The 17,182-nt window shown below is 51.2% G+C and overlaps 1 long non-coding RNA gene across 1 annotated transcript; it reads left to right on the forward strand.

Moving 5' to 3' along the window:
- The first annotated feature begins 12,638 nt into the window (after window positions 1-12,638).
- On the forward strand, window positions 12,639-14,294 carry LOC309839663. The gene is made up of 4 exons (XR_014298524.1): window positions 12,639-12,730; window positions 13,260-13,336; window positions 13,622-13,667; window positions 14,251-14,294. It is a non-coding gene; the product is annotated as an uncharacterized lncRNA (long non-coding RNA).
- The last annotated feature ends 2,888 nt before the right edge of the window (window positions 14,295-17,182 follow it).

Raw genomic sequence — 17,182 nt, forward strand, 5'->3', positions numbered from 1 at the left:
AGCCTTTTCCAGAACGGTATCTGTGGCATCCGGCGGTGGGGACTCTGGGCCAGCCTCTGCTACCATCCCTGCAGTCAAGCCAGCGGAGTGTCCCAGGTCTGGGTCCTGTGTGTGCTCTGCCTGGCCACATTGGCACGTCCTCCCTTTCCCCCGAAGGCCCTCTTCTAGCTCTCTCCAAACCCCCCTCCTCCTCTGGGGTCTGGCGGTTCCCATTCATCTCTGCCATTCACCCTTCCCATCAGCAGGAACTCATGACCCCCTTCCAGAGCTCCAATCTGGAAGCATTCACATCCTCCCTGCCCTAGCCAGCTGACCACCCTCCTCCAGCCGGGTCGTCTGTACACCCTTGAGTGGAATTTGGCCCGTCAGGTTCTATGGCGAGTGTGGTTAGTCGGTCTGTGTTGTTGCATGGTCCCCGTCAAATACTCTTCCACCAGCCCCATGACACAGATTTGCCTGGAAATGATATTTCCGTGTCCCAGCTCAATCTCCCAGACTGCCTCTTTAGGACACACGAGATTGAGTCTGAACTCCATGTTCGATTTCCCCCTCACTCGAGGTTGGGGAGCACTTCCTTCCCTCAGCCAGGACCCAGGGCTGTACCAGCCTGAGACTCAGAGGGACAGACTTGTGTTTGAGTGAGGCAAGGGTGGTTGTGCCTGACACCCTTCCCGAAAGACCGGTGTTTTACTACACAAAAGGGGGTATGATGGTAGATTGGCCATTCAAGGTTGGTGACGGTGTGTCCCTGTGTGTGAATAAATGTAATCAGGGGTAATCTCCCTTGAGGGAGAAAGATGTGATTCAGGGAGTAAAGGGAGTAGAGGCTGGTCCAGGTTCTGTAAGGCATTGAATGAGCAAAAGCAAGGGTCGGATCTGTTTTGTTCAAGGGTTGTCCTTAAATTCCCAAAACATAGGAGGGGGATGATGCAGAAGTCACCAACCCCCACGACAGGCTGTCAGGATGCTCGAAATGTTGGATTCGCTGGAGGTGGCTCTCGATCCTACTCTGTGATCCTATGATGTCTGACAACTACTGTGGGTGTGGATGGAATGAGATTGGGAAGGGTGGCTCCTCAGAGTAGCTCATCTTAGAATCAGGGGACCCATATATGAGGCCACCCAACATGAGCTACCTGGGACAGGGGCAGGATGGGCGCAGTGAGGATGGGAAGTAAGGAGTGACTGCACCTGGACAATGGGGAGCACTTGGGTCCACCCTTCCCCCATATTCTCACCCTGACTCCCTTCCAGAGTCCATGGCATGAGCTCAGGTGAACAGACCACAGGTGGGATGGGACAGTCACAGACCTCAGGGTCAGAAAAGAACGTTCGTGGGACTTAATCCTTCACCTCAAATCCCTCCCTGGAGAAGATGGGCTTGATTGCTGCCCAGGCCTCTGGCTGGATTCCTAGAATGTACCCAGTGCCCCACCCAGCCTGTACCAGGCTTATGTTCTAGCCCCTCTTGCTCCGGCACTGCTCCCCACTGAGCTGAGGCCATTACCAATGAGTGTGTGTGCACTTCGAGGAAACAGAGCTAGCTTAGACCTTGGACCTGCCTCTGACCAGTAGAGACAGTCATTCCAGGTCATGTGTCCCTGCAGACACTCTGGAGAGAGTGAAGCTAACTACAGGCTGGAGACAGCCATCACAGGAACTCGCTTCCCAGTGCACACTATGGATGTTAATAGAATGTTAACAGAATGTTCATAGAAACCTTATTCATAGTCACCCCAAACTGAAAGCAATCAAGATGTTATTCAACAGATGAACGAATAAAACCATACATCTATAAATGAAACATTCTTTAACAATACAAAGGAAGGAACTCTTGATACATGCAACAACTTGGATGAATCGCAAATGCATTATGCTAAATGAAAGAAGCCAGTCTCAAAATGTTACATACTGTGTGATTGTGTTTGTATAATATCTGGAAAAGGTAAAACTATAGGGATGGGAAACAGATCACCAGTTATCAGAGGTTTGGGATGGGGGAGATGGTTTGACTACAAAGCAGCAGAATGAGGGAGATTTTGGGGCTGATGGAACTGTTTTGTATCCTGATTGTGGTGATAGTTACACAAATCTGTCCATGTGTTAAAACTCATGGTACTGAAAACAAAAAAGTTAATTTTACTATGTAATAAATCAAAATATATGTAACTAAAAAAATTAAATGTGTCATACATAAAGGCTTGGGAATCATAATGGCATGCAAAATAGTACCAGCATTCTCAAAAGTGACATTGAAAGTCAGAAAGCTTTTCAGCCTGAAATTATATATCAGCTATCAAATAAGCATGAAATTAAAGGTAATATTAAAGGTAATATTTGTTCATGCAAAGTCTTAAAAGAAATTATCACCCATGGTACCTGGAGAATGAGTCCCATCAAAACACTGTGGTAAACCAAGAACAATGAAGACATTAGTTCTAGGAAGCAGAAGATCCCACTTAGGGGTTTGGTAAAGGAGTGTTCTAGGAGCAACACTCTAGGCAACCGATAAAGATTGAAACTGGGTCCAGGAAAGTGATTTCCAACAACAAAGGAATGGACATAGTTGAAGATTGAGAAAATATTGCCAATAGGCCTATGACAGAAATGTAAGCTCTTGAGGGAAGGAACGTCATCTGTTTTTCTCAGTGATGTAGCACCATGTGTTAGAACAGTACCTTGTCAGCCCTCAATAGAGAATTGTTAAATGGAAAGGAGAGAAAGAGTGAATGAGAAGAGAGGAATTTGAGACAGCAAGTATACACTGACTCTTAAGGAGTTTTTATGTGAAGGTGAGCAGAGAAAAATGGTGTCGCTTGAAGGGAAATTGGAATCAAAAGAAGGTTTTCTTTAATTGGGAGAAACGACAACATACTTGTATGCTGATAGGAATGATCCAAAATAGAGAAAACTATTTATGAATGAGGGAAGTTTGTTTCTGATTGCCTGTATACTCTCAATGAAATGGGAAGCAAGGTCATCAGGTGAGAGCGAAGGTGGTCCATGATCAGCAAGTACCCCCTCAACTTTCCCGGATCATCTTGTGATCTTCTTCTTTCTTTTAAAAGTTTATTTATTTATTTGGCTGCGCTGGGCCTCTGTGGCTGCGCGCGGGCTTTCTCTAGTTGCGGTTAGCAGGGGCTACTCTTCGTTGTGGTGCGCGGGCTTCTCATTGCAGTGGCTTCTCTTGTTGTGGAGCATGGGCTCTAGGCACGCAGGCTTCAGCAGTTGTGGCACGCAAGCTCTAGAGCACAGGCTCCAGTAGCTGTGCCGCACAGGCTTAGTTGCTCCGTGGCATATGGGATCTTCTGGGACCAGGGATCGAACCCGTGTCCCCTACATTGGCAGGCAGATTCTTAACCACTGTGCCACCAGGGAAGTTCCGTGATCTTCTTGTATGGAACTTTTCATAATAAAGTGCTGTTGAAAATTAAAAAGAAGTGCTTTTGTTCGTTAAAAGGTATGATAAGAAGAGTGAAGGCAAGCTAAAAACTAGAAGATATTTACATAACACGAAATCATCAAAGAATTAAAGTATAGAATACATAAAGAACTTCCACAAATAAATATGCAAACAACCCAAGGGGAAAATGGGCAAAAGACACTAAATGAACACCTCATAGACAAGAAAATCCCCAAGGCCAAGCATATGAAAAGCTGCTCAATATTATTACTAATATTATTACTAATCAAGAAATTGCAGATTAAATCTACAATGAGACACCATTTCACTATCACAAGATTGACAACAATTTTGTACTTTGTTAATATCAAATGTTGATGAGGATGTGGAACAGTTAAACACTGTTGATAGGAGTAGAAATTAGCATGACCCCATTGTAAAAACTCTGGCATGATCTAGTAATGTTGGAAATCTTCTTTCCCTATGAGATGACAATTTCAGTCCTAAGTATGAGCACTGGAACGCAGCTTCCCAGCCATTTGATTCTATGGCTCACACAGAAAATGATGATTGTATGGCATACAGGAGTAAGATGACAAAGTTGTTCAGGGCCAGAGCCAAGCGGTCCAGGGGCTGCTGTCTGGCTGTCTCTGGAGATGAAGGCCTCAAAGTCCCAGGTCCAAAAGTTGGAAAGCTCTGCCCTGGAAGGCTCTTGTACGTGGGCACCAGGAAACATGCGCCAGAATGTTTATAGTAGCGCTATGAATAATATCTGCCCAAATGGAAACAACCCAAATTACCCATTGACAGTAGAATGGATACATAGGTTGAGATACAGTTGATTCTTGTTATTTGTAGATTCCATACTTGCAAATTCCCCTACTTGCTAAAATTCATTTTTAACCACAAATCAGTACCAGAGTGCTTTCCTCCTCATTCGAGAGAGCTGTGAAAAATTTGAGTTGGTGGAATATGTTCCCAACTGAGGTCAAACAAGGTGACGCCCTGCCTTCTGGTTTCAGTCTCATACTGCAAGCAAGTGTCCTTTTCATGATTTATTTGGTGCCACATAGTTTGCATTTTTGTGCTTCTTTGTTGGTGATTTCATAATTAAAGATGGCCTCCAAGCTTAGTGCTGAAGTACTGTCTAGTGTTCTTGAGTGCAAAATGACTATGACGTGCACTCAAGAAAATATGTGTGTTACATAAACCTTGCTCAGGCATGATTTATAATGCTGTTGGCTGTGAGGTCAGTGTTAATGAATCAATAATATTTGTATTAAATAGAGTGCCTTTAAACAGAAACACACATGAAACATGATTACGCAGCGATCAGTCGATGAAAATGTTGTGACCAGCGGATGGTAGGAACTTGAAATTATATTTCCCTTAGGAGCAATGTTTCAGGATTGCCTAATTCAGTGTTCATGGCAACTTTATAGACTGCAAATAACTATCATGATAATGAGAGTCTACTGTATATTCATTTGGTGGAACAGTGTACAGCAATGAAAATGAACAAGTGCCTGCCACATGCGACAACAGGGATGAATCTCAGTTACACAGTATCACACGGGAGAAGTCAGAAACAACACAAATGATTCCATTTACATAAAGACCAAAGGATGCAGCAAAACCAACGTTGTTAGGAATATGAACCTATGTAGAGAATAACTAAAGAAAAGGAAGGGAACGCTGAAGACAAAGGATAGAGGTTACTTCTGAGGAGGGTGAAGGGAAAGGAATTGGAGCTTCCATGCAAGGAACTTCTAAGGTTATGGTGACGTTTGAAAAAACACTGCTATAAAAGTTTACTGAGGGAATGAATGGCTCCCAAGTCTGTATCTCTCTCTAGCTTTGACCCCTCACTGGTGTTCCAGAACCAAATTTCTAAGTGCATCCTGGCTAATTCCACCTGCATGTCCTATAAGAAACACAACCTTAATGTATCCAAAATCCCATCATTTCCCTCCCAATCTTTCTTTACTTCCTGTGTCCTTATGCTCCCCACCACAAAGTCACTCAAAACGGAAATGACTTCTGCTTCCTTGTGGTGGCCATAGAAACATGCCCCTCCGATCCACTGCAGGGAACATAGTAGATTGGCAAGTGCCAGCTGCCACTTCTCTGGCACCACCATTGTTTGTGCCAAGATCCCACATCCTCTGGGTAGCTCCCAGCCAGTGACTGAGCATGGCAGGGGCATACTGCTTCAGGACAGGGACTCCTCTAAATGGCAGCTGTAGGGTGGGGACTCCACATGAGCCTGAACAAACTAAACTAAACGGAACTAAAGTTTACTGTTAGAACGAAACTGCATCTGAGATTCTTCTTATCTGATCCTCCTTTCCCCCGCGTCTCTCTTACAGACGTCAGACCCGCATCGCACCCTGAAGAAGAAGACTCATTCCTGCTCCTTCTCCTTTATCCTTCACATGCCATTCTCCCATCATGTTCGTTCATGTCCAATCATGCCTTGGTGTCTGTATTTTTGGAGGACCCAAACTAACAAAAGTGGTACCAGGAGTGGTCTGAGAAGTTAGCTATAAGATGGGGTTTATGGACCAGCTCACTCACTGCCCAAATGACAAAGAGCATACCATTTTGAGTGTTATGTGGGGCATGGATAATCTCTAGCACAAGGTTACCTCCTGATTCCTTAAGGTTTTATCCATACGTACCTTGAAAAATATCCCAGTGGAGGGTCTTACTTGTGGCCTGTGAGATGATTCAGGCCTTTGAATGGTAGGGAGGGCACTATGTCTATAGGGAGGGCAGAGGCGGCTGTTCATCACTGTTATACTGGCGCCCTGCAAAGACATAATGAGAAACTAAGGGACATTACCAAACAGTTAAGGGCCAAGTGTAAGATTCATGGGGTTTTCTTGGTGGCTTACAAAATGCCCTTGCCTCCTGCAGAGACAGCTGAGTAGCTCACAGATTATGCGATAACAGTAAGTGCAGAACTCCAGAGATGTATACATCCTTGACAAACACAGGCCTGTTATGGGAAGGTCAGGGCCCTTTTTGGAAAAACTTCAGACTCTGAAATGTAGGCCGGGTATATTGGCATGGATGTCCCCAAACGTTGGCTTATCAGATCCAAACGTCCTGAGGCCTCAAAGCTTGCAGGGTGGCCCTTCCTTCCCTAGCAAGAGCTAACACATGCCCTGTGCTGGTAGATGCTACAGAGTCTGCTCCCCGACAAAGTGACAGACGCCTCTCCCAGGGAAACCCTCATCTCTTCTCCATAAACTCACTGGGATATGCCGAGCCTGATAAGGGGAAAAAGAAATTATACACCAAGAAATAACAAGCCTGTACTGGCAGGAGCAGGGCAATATCCCTGGGATTGGATTTTGAGGGTGCTGGATCAAGTGGACAGGAATATAAGAGTGGAAGAGCAAGTTTTGCTGAGCGGAGGCGCTTTCTCATGCCATGGGATTTAACACACGGGCAAGGACTCCAGGAGATGGAGGAAATTCACTGCCAGACTGGCCCTTTGAAACTTTGAGAAAGTGATGGCCCATAAGGAGAGAAGTGGAAATGCCTGCCTTGGATTGGCAGATGGCAGAGGAAGGAACAATAAGGTTGAGTGATGCAGACATGCTAGAACGGACAGAAAAGGTGAGGCCAGTCACATGGCCTCATGGTTATGTCCCACTGTAGGGCTGAGAGGACACATCACTCACCAAAGCCATCAGGAGTGTTCTGGTGAGAGGGGCCCCAGTATCACTAGAAGTTTGGTGGTTGCTCCCCTCTGGAGGCCAATGCCAATGATGGAAGAAAAGTGGTCCCGACCTGGGCTCATTACCACCCATGGGAGCCAACGAATTCTGACATAATAGAGGGCAGAGGGCAGCTCTTAACCAAGAGATGCCAGCAGACCACATTTCCAGTAACGACCAGCAAGCTCAGAGGGGCAGTCAAGAGTGCCTGCTTGACCGGCAGAAAGCTGAGAAGATGGCTCAGACAGCATGGCTCCCTAGGGGCAACGACAGCCAGCAAAAGGCAAGAATGCAAGAGAAGGAGGGCCATCATCCCGCTAAAAAGCCACAGTCTCCTGCTCAGTTCCTGGTCCTCAGCCAATTCAGAGACTGGCCCCACTGAAGAGGTGGATGAGTCCTGAGGAGGAAGGATCCAGAAACAAGGCAGTGGGTTATGACCGTCCCTAAAGAGAATGACTGCCGGTTCTCAGGTGACTGTACCCGGAGGCTAGAAAAAGACCCAGACACTTCTACTACTACTGGACACAGGATCTGAGCTGACATTGATCCAGGAGGCCCAAAGTGTCATGATGGGGCCCCATTAGAATGGGGCTTATGAGGCCCTGACATTAAAAGGAGTTGGGAATAGAGACCGGTTCACAGTGAGCTGAATGGGTCCCTGGACCAAAATAGCAGTCATTTCTCCACTCCCCAAGCTGATAATGATAAGTGATACACTTGGCAGTTGGAGCAATGACTTCCACATTGGGTCACTGCTCTGTGGGGTAAGAGCTATCCCGGTGGGGAAAGCCAAGAGGAACCTCTGACACTGGCTCCCACCCCAGGCCAAGAGAGTAAGTCAAAAGCAGTATTGGATCCTGGTGAGCATAGGGGGCTAAAGCAGAGATTAGTAGACATCGTTGGAGACGTATGGGATGCAGGGGAAGAGGAGGTAGGAGAGCCACAGGGACGAAGAGAGTGGAGAAGGTGAGAAGAAGTTCTGGGAGTCTCTCTCTGGGGGAGGGAGGAAGGGAATGGAAATGGTGAGAGGGAAGACGGAGGCTTCCACTGAATCCACTGGTAATGTTTCCTAGGGTGCTGGTGGATGCAGGAGATTTTGCTATATCCTTCCTTATCCATTTTAACATATTTGAAATAGCACACCACGACTTAAAAAGTCACTGGGAGAAGTGGAAGAGGGCGGTATCCACAAACGGGCAGGCACCATCGGGGGCAGGCTCGAGGAGGAGGATTGCAGATTTACAGTGCACCCAATCTCCCCTGCTCTGAAACTTCTCCAGCACGGCCAGCTTCTCAGGTGCAGACCCAGAAAACTGGGCCTTTGAGTTCCACAGGCAAGAGGGGTTCAGACACCCCAGGACTCTCCAGGAGGTCAGCCAGAGCAGGATGCAGGAGAGAGAGGTGACTGAAGACAGAGGAGTATGAACGGGAAGGAGCAGAAGGAAGGTATGGGAGGAATGGAGCGGTGTCAGAGTAGGAGTGGGGTGGCAGACACGGGAAATTCTAACACCCATGGGCCGTATAGAAACCAAGGGAGGCACCACTCCCCAGACATCAGTACTGCTCAGCTCAGGGGAGCTGAGAAGTGACAGCTCCAAGAAAAATTGAGAGACACCTGGCTATCCACACCCACCGCCATCACAACTGGTAGGCCTTGGTTGTGCGTCCTTCAAAACTTTAAAACATACTTGTACATATACTTAAATGAATTCTCATATATTACATAGGATTGACTGGTGTGTGTGCGTGTGCCCACGCACGCAAGTGATTTAACTTACAAACGTGAATCCAAAGCCATCGTTCTGCAACTTGCAGTTGGAAGTCAGGCAGATGCTTTTGAAAGCTGTGAGAATGGCCTGATGCATTCCGTTGGACTGCCACGCTTTATGCTACTGGATGCTAAGCCACGTTGCATTCATCCGTTTCCTTACTGACGGGAATTTGGAGCGTTCCCAGTTTTTCCCATCACCAACACCCTTGTGCATGTGTTCTTGTACACTACAGGTACCAGCGTGTCTCCGGAAGAAGTACCAGGCAGCGGACTTGCAGGAGCATAGAGGAAATAGATTCCTTCTTCCTTCCTTTTAAAGATCTTGGGCTAAAAGCAAGGACTCTGGAGTCAGATAGATTGGTTTCAATCCTGCCGCTGATCCCCACGAGCCGAATGACCTTGGGCCAGTGGCCGAACCTCTCAGTGCCTGTTTCCTCACCGGGAAGAGGCCAGTAATAGTTGGTACTATAGTTAAAGGCGTGTCACGCGGATGCATTATTATTTATGCCCAGCGCTTAGAAGAGTGCCAGGCACAGAGTCCGTGCCGGCACTAAGTTGCTTTCAATGGATTCTGCCAAATTACCTCCCAAATGCGTCTCTTGCACCACCGCCACAGGGGTTCGCTCCTAACCTCTCCCACCCTCGGAATGGTTAAGCTCTTTGAAGGTTGTCAACCTAGTGTGTGAAACCCGATTCGTGGTTTTAGTTCACATCTCCAGGATCAGCGGTGGGGAGCACCTTTTGGGGTGTAACTGGCCACTGCGATTTCCTCTTCTTTGAATTTGCCTCAGAGAGGGGGAAGGGCTGATGGAGCGAGGCCAACCCCAAGTCTATCCGCCACACCCGCCTGCCAGGAACGTCTGCTGAGCCACATTTGATGGAGCAGTTGAGACAGAGACCTTACAGAACGAAAATACGATCCCTTTGCTCTCTGGCCGACCCCTGATCACTGACTGCGGGACTCCTGTGCCCATTCTCCTGTTGGGTCTTAAGGCTTGCGGTGCAAGGGAGGCTGGCAAATGCTTTCGGCGCGTGCTAGGCATCCAGCGCCTCCATCTTGACGTTTCATCCTCACCACCCCTGGAGCCCGGCGCCCTCACTCCCCGACGCCCTCGACCCCCTGTATAGATGGGAAACGGAGGCTCAGAGCTGTGACTCTAACCAGAAAGGGGAGGCGGGACAGGAGGAGGCGGGCCCAGAGGCTTGACAGAGGGAGGCACTCCCACCATCTCCTTCACCAGCCAACTGCCCAGACCGCCCACGGGCTTGCGAGCAAACCAGAGGCCCTCGGCCCCATTGGTTAGGTCTCGCCGGGGGCGGGCGAACAAGGCGCCTGCTGGTTGGCGGGGGCAGGACCAATGAGGAGGCTGCGGCGCGGGCGTGAGAGGCGCGCTGAAAGTGGCGCGTCCTTTCTTTTGAGGCGAGCTCGTGCGGTGCGTGAGGTGGTTGACGCTCCCTTCTGAGCGCCGGCCGCCTAGCCCGCCGTGACCGCGACCGCGACTCGGGCCATCGACCGTCGCCCCGGTTCCGGGGCCGCCCGGGTCGCGACATGAGCTCCCCGGATGAGGTGTATGTGTGGGGAAGGCGTGTCCGCCCAAAGGTCAGGGAGCGGGCCGGCGTCCGCATAGCCGGCCCCGCAGTCCCGCCGGGGCCCGACCCAGGCCCCGAGTCTGGGGAGCCGCGGAGCGGCAAGGGCGGAGGCGGCTTCCCGGACCCCGAGGGCTTCCAGTCGAAGCGGGAGATGCTGGAAGCGCGAGGGCCTGTGCTGTGGGGCCGCGAAGGCCGACCTGGCTCCCCAGATGAGCACACGAGGGACCTCCTGGACCTGATCGACGAGTCTGAGGCGGCCAAGGAGGCCAACCTGCAGCAGCTGACCGACCAGGACATGCTGGGCGTCCGCAGATACCCGGACCCCGAGGGCTTCCAGTCTGAGCGGGAGATGCTGGAAGCGCGAGGGCCGGTGCTGTGGGGCCGCGAAGGCCGACCTGGCTCCCCAGAGGAGCACACGAGGGACCTCCTGGACCTGATCGAGGAGTCTGAGGCGGCCAAGGAGACCAACCTGCAGCAGCTGACCGACCAGGACGTGCTGGGCGTCCGCAGGTACCCGTCCCCGGAGAGCTCCACCACCTTCAAAGAGTCCACCGTGTGGACACTGCGCCTCGAGGCGGGTCCCGGCGGTCGAGGAGCGCCCGGCCAGAGCTGTGGGGAGGCGCCGACGGCTCCAGCCGGCCCTCTCCACCTCGGTGGGCCTGAAGCGGGCCGGGCCTTGGGGAACCCTAAGAGAGGCACTAAGCGTAGGTTGAACGTGGCTGCGGATCGCCAGCGGCGCTCCGCGGAAGGCCTGGCCTGGCTGCTGTCCGACTCCGAGTCCTCAGATGAATTCAGTGAGACACAGCTGATGACGGTGAGCACTTACCGCAGAGGAGGAGGCCAGGCCAAGCCCAGCAGACCCGAGGATCCCGGGGACACTCCCAGACACTCGAAGTTCCAAGTCAGGGAGAATTACCGTCACGTGACAGGCTCTTCCCTGTCCTCGGCTCCGCGAGGACTCTCTTCGGTTGTGGAAAGGCAGGGCGTGGGAAAGCAGGGCATCTCTTCCCCTAAGAAAATGCAGAGCGTGCTGTGGGGCAAGGGGGGCAGCAAGCCCAGCTACCTGGGAGCTGCTGCTGCTGCTGCTGCTGCTTCTGCTGCTGCTGCTGCTCCAGGTGGCCTGCCGCAGGTCACTCCTAGGAAGAACGGAGCCCAGGAGAAGAAATCCGTCGGGGAAGCATCCAAACTTGCCCTGGGGGGAACCTTCCGTTCCCGGGGGCAGCGAATCTCGGCAACTCCCGTGGAACCGGCCACCTTCCCCCCAATCTCTGGTATTCCGCTGCCTGGGAGACCCAAGAGTTATACCTTGGTCCTTTCGGGAACCAAACAGTCCAAGCACAGTGGCGCTGGGAAGAAATCCGTGGTCAGGTGGGCAAGGGAGTCTGAGGCGGTGGCGGGAGAAGATAAGGACCCAAATAGAGACCCAGCCCCAAAGGGCCAAGTGAGTAGGCCATGCTCCTCCTCTCTCCCCACTCTTCCCCCCCCCACAGCACCCAGGGCACACGTCTTCACCCATGCTGCCTCTGTCCACCCCTCAGAGGTTAGCATTGGGTGCCCCTCGGTCACTGGGTCATTACGATGCCAGATCGGGCTCCTTTTCCTAGGGACAAACATTAAGGTAGCACTTCGGGTGTCCTGGGCCCGGTTCTCCACCCTTGGCCTCTTTCCAGCCTCCTCTGAGAGACTTGGGCTGGGATGGAAGGGAGGGCTGGTAGCTGAATTGGGTCGGGGGATCCCTTAAAAGCGTCCCCGGAAAGCCTCAGTATTTAGACTCACCAGCTTCCTGAATCCTCCTTCCTAGCTGTTCCCCAGACCTTCCTTGCAGGGGGCCTGGGCTTTCTCAGTGTCCCACTGTTGTGCCTAGATCAGCTCTGCCTGCTGGCCTGGGGCTGACTGAGGGAGAAAGTGCTAATGAGATCAGCCTTTCAATTCCTTTCCCAATTCCCTGCCTCACCCTGGCCCGAATCACACAACTCTCTCTCTCTGTCTCTCTCTCTCTCTCTCTCTCTCTCTCTCACACACACACACACACACACACACACACTTCCTTAGTCCAAATCGGTGAGAAATTTTTGTTTCAGCTGCTAACTCACAGGCCAGGGACCTCTTGTCTGCGCATGCATCGTAGAAAAGCCAGCAGTGGCGACGTCAACACCAGAGGCCCCCAAGATCCAGGAAACTCAGAACCCTTGGCCCTGAACCAGGGAGAAGTCATGCCCAGGGGGCCTGCCCCCTCAGGTGAGTATCGTGGGTTTGATATGAGGGGAGGGAAGAGGGGTTGAGGACAGAAACGTCTGCCTCTGTCTCTGCCGGGGGCACAGCCTTGCTCCCAGGCAGCTTCTCCCACAGGAGATGGGGTGCTCAGAGGGCTGTCCTAAAGCCACATTATCCTCTGAGTGGGGTTTGTGCGGCCGGGGTGATCGGTGGCAGTGCCACAAACAGCTGCTCCGGGTGTAGACTTGCAGGGGAACAGCCTTTTCTGTTATGTCCTGTTCGGCCACATTGCTCTCCCACGTGCTGGCTGTGGCTGCAGCTCTGGGAGGGTCGAATCCAGAGCCACATTGTTTGGGGACCACAATGGCGAAATGGCTGCCCCCAGGGAACAGGGGAAGCAGGCCCAGAGACAAGGTTCCGGCTGCTGGGCAGAGCAGGGGCGGCTGGTTGCCAGCAGAAGATGGTGCTGCCTCACCTCACTTTAGAGCCCGCTTGGCCCTTTCCACCTCACTGGGAGCCTGGGAAGCTGGATTGTGTGTCCTTTCCCTCTCAGGTGACCGGGGGCCACTTGACCATCCCCCAAGACCGGAAACGCAGCAGCAGCCACTGGGAACGCCCTGCTGTCCTTGGGTAATGCTTCCTCTGCATCCTGGAAATGCAGGCCCAAACTCGAGGGTGGGATCTGGGTCCAAGTTCAGCTGACATGTGTGGGCTCCCCCTCCCCTGCCCCCATCACGTACCCCACGGAGGGAGCCCACCTCCTTTCCACTGAGGAGCCCTTGCCAGTCTGACCACCCGGCTTTGGGGTGGAGGGCCCGGGGGAGAGGAGAAGGTGGAGGGGAGAGGAGAAGGTGGAGGAGAGAGGAGGCCAGAGTATACTAATCATTTCTCTTCCTCCTCTGTCTGCTGGCCTAGTGTCTCGAGCTAAAGAGAGAAGTAGACGAACTTAAGGAGCAACTTGGTATGAGGAACCAGAGCCGGAGAGCGGTGTCTTAGTGAAGAACCCGGGTGGGCACCTGGGGTGGGGGTGGGCTGCAGGTGCAGTGGGCCTGGCAGGGACGATCATCCCTGTGGGGAGGAGAACCTCTCAGGCCTGGTCCTGGAGCTGGCTGTGCATGTACAACTGGGCGTGTGTACAAACAGCAAAGTACTGTCTGGACTGCATGCACACTTTGACAACCAGACCAGTCCTAGGGAATGTCCTTCTGATAGGACTTTTAGAGATGCCTCGTTGATTTTTCCCTTGAACTGCTGCTTGGTGTGGCTTCTAAGGTTCTTGTTGGATTGTTTGTTTGTGTGTGTGACAAGTTCTGAGTGGTTGTGGCACGGCCCACAGCATGAGAGCTGCTGGCACATTTTGTTTCCCTTTAGGAACCAGTTCCACATTCAATTTGGGTGGTGGGGAGTGATCAGGCCCAGAGCTCTTTGCATCGGGTCTGGAGGGGTTTCAGGTATCAGGGCTAGGCGGTTCCTCACGGGGATAGGGGGACGGGCTTCTGTATCCCTCTGTCTGGAGCGCCTGCTAATGCCTGTCCCTGTTGCAGCCGCCATGCAGTACCTGGCTGACAAGTTGCAGACCCTTTGAAGTGAGTGTTACACACACCGTACCCCTTCCCACAGTCCTGGCTGTTGAGCAGGGCTGGGGGCTGGCCCTGGCTTGAGGCTCTTCCCTGACTCTGCTGTTTCACAGGTTGAGCCCAGCGTCTTCCTGCAAGAGGAGCAGCTGTTTGGGGCCCTGGAGCTGTGGCCAAGCTCGTTCCCTCCTGTTCTGCCTCAGCTAGGGCTTCCTCTCCCCCCTGTTTTGCCCCCGCCCCGCCCCAGTTTCACAGCAGTTTCCAATTAAAGTACCTCTCATATTCTGTGTTCTGCCTTCTCTCTGGAGGGGTAAGGGTCGGGGTCGGGGTAGGGGGCCGGGCCGGGGCGCTGCTCCACGTCAGAGCCTTTTCCAGAACGGTATCTGTGGCATCCTGTGGTGGGGACTCTGGGCCAGCCTCTGCTACCATCCCTGCAGTCAAGCCAGCGGAGTGTCCCAGGTCTGGGTCCTGTGTGTGCTCTGCCTGGCCACATTGGCACGTCCTCCCTTTCCCCCGAAGGCCCTCTTCTAGCTCTCTCCAAACCCCCCTCCTCCTCTGGGGTCTGGCGGTTCCCATTCATCTCTGCCATTCACCCTTCCCATCAGCAGGAACTCATGACCCCCTTCCAGAGCTCCAATCTGGAAGCATTCACATCCTCCCTGCCCTAGCCAGCTGACCACCCTCCTCCAGCCGGGTCGTCTGTACACCCTTGAGTGGAATTTGGCCCGTCAGGTTCTATGGCGAGTGTGGTTAGTAGGTCTGTGTTGTTGCATGGTCCCCGTCAAATACTCTTCCACCAGCCCCATGACACACATTTTCCTGGAAATGATATTTCCATGTCCCAGCTCAATCTCCCAGACTGCCTCTTTAGGACACACGAGATTGAGTCTGAACTCCATGTTCGATTTCCCCCTCACTCGAGGTTGGGGAGCACTTCCTTCCCTCAGCCAGGACCCAGGGCTGTACCAGCCTGAGACTCAGAGGGACAGACTTGTGTTTGAGTGAGGCAAGGGTGGTTGTGCCTGACACCCTTCCCGAAAGACCGGTGTTTTACTACACAAAAGGGGGTATGATGGTAGATTGGCCATTCAAGGTTGGTGACGGTGTGTCCCTGTGTGTGAATAAATGTAATCAGGGGTAATCTCCCTTGAGGGAGAAAGATGTGATTCAGGGAGTAAAGGGAGTAGAGGCTGGTCCAGGTTCTGTAAGGCATTGAATGAGCAAAAGCAAGGGTCGGATCTGTTTTGTTCAAGGGTTGTCCTTAAATTCCCAAAACATAGGAGGGGGATGATGCAGAAGTCACCAACCCCCACGACAGGCTGTCGGGATGCTCGAAATGTTGGATTCGCTGGAGGTGGCTCTCGATCCTACTCTGTGATCTTATGATGTCTGACAACTACTGTGGGTGTGGATGGAATGAGATTGGGAAGGGTGGCTCCTCAGAGTAGCTCATCTTAGAATCAGGGGACCCATATATGAGGCCACCCAACATGAGCTACCCGGGACAGGGGCAGGATGGGCGCAGTGAGGATGGGAAGTAAGGAGTGACTGCACCTGGACAATGGGGAGCACTTGGGTCCACCCTTCCCCCATATTCTCACCCTGACTCCCTTCCAGAGTCCATGGCATGAGCTCAGGTGGACAGACCACAGGTGGGATGGGACAGTCACAGACCTCAGGGTCAGAAAAGAACGTTCGTGGGACTTAATCCTTCGCCTCAAATCCCTCCCTGGAGAAGATGGGCTTGATTGCTGCCCAGGCCTCTGGCTGGATTCCTAGAATGTACCCAGTGCCCCACCCAGCCTGTACCAGGCTTATGTTCTAGCCCCTCTTGCTCCGGCACTGCTCCCCACTGAGCTGAGGCCATTACCAATGAGTGTGTGTGCACTTCGAGGAAACAGAGCTAGCTTAGACCTTGGACCTGCCTCTGACCAGTAGAGACAGTCATTCCAGGTCATGTGTCCCTGCAGACACTCTGGAGAGAGTGAAGCTAACTACAGGCTGGAGACAGCCATCACAGGAACTCGCTTCCCAGTGCACACTATGGATGTTAATAGAATGTTAACAGAATGTTCATAGAAACCTTATTCATAGTCACCCCAAACTGAAAGCAATCAAGATGTTATTCAACAGATGAACGAATAAAACCATACATCTATAAATGAAACATTCTTTAACAATACAAAGGAAGGAACTCTTGATACATGCAACAACTTGGATGAATCGCAAATGCATTATGCTAAATGAAAGAAGCCAGTCTCAAAATGTTACATACTGTGTGATTGTGTTTGTATAATATCTGGAAAAGGTAAAACTATAGGGATGGGAAACAGATCACCAGTTATCAGAGGTTTGGGATGGGGGAGATGGTTTGACTACAAAGCAGCAGAATGAGGGAGATTTTGGGGCTGATGGAACTGTTTTGTATCCTGATTGTGGTGATAGTTACACAAATCTGTCCATGTGTTAAAACTCATGGTACTGAAAACAAAAAAGTTAATTTTACTATGTAATAAATCAAAATATATGTAACTAAAAAAATTAAATGTGTCATACATAAAGGCTTGGGAATCATAATGGCATGCAAAATAGTACCAGCATTCTCAAAAGTGACATTGAAAGTCAGAAAGCTTTTCAGCCTGAAATTATATATCAGCTATCAAATAAGCATGAAATTAAAGGTAATATTAAAGGTAATATTTGTTCATGCAAAGTCTTAAAAGAAATTATCACCCATGGTACCTGGAGAATGAGTCCCATCAAAACACTGTGGTAAACCAAGAACAATGAAGACATTAGTTCTAGGAAGCAGAAGATCCCACTTAGGGGTTTGGTAAAGGAGTGTTCTAGGAGCAACACTCTAGGCAACCGATAAAGATTGAAACTGGGTCCAGGAAAGTGA

Source organism: Grampus griseus (genome assembly GCF_964374135.1).
Source record: "Grampus griseus genome assembly, chromosome: X".
NCBI classification, from domain to species: Eukaryota; Metazoa; Chordata; class Mammalia; order Artiodactyla; family Delphinidae; genus Grampus; species Grampus griseus.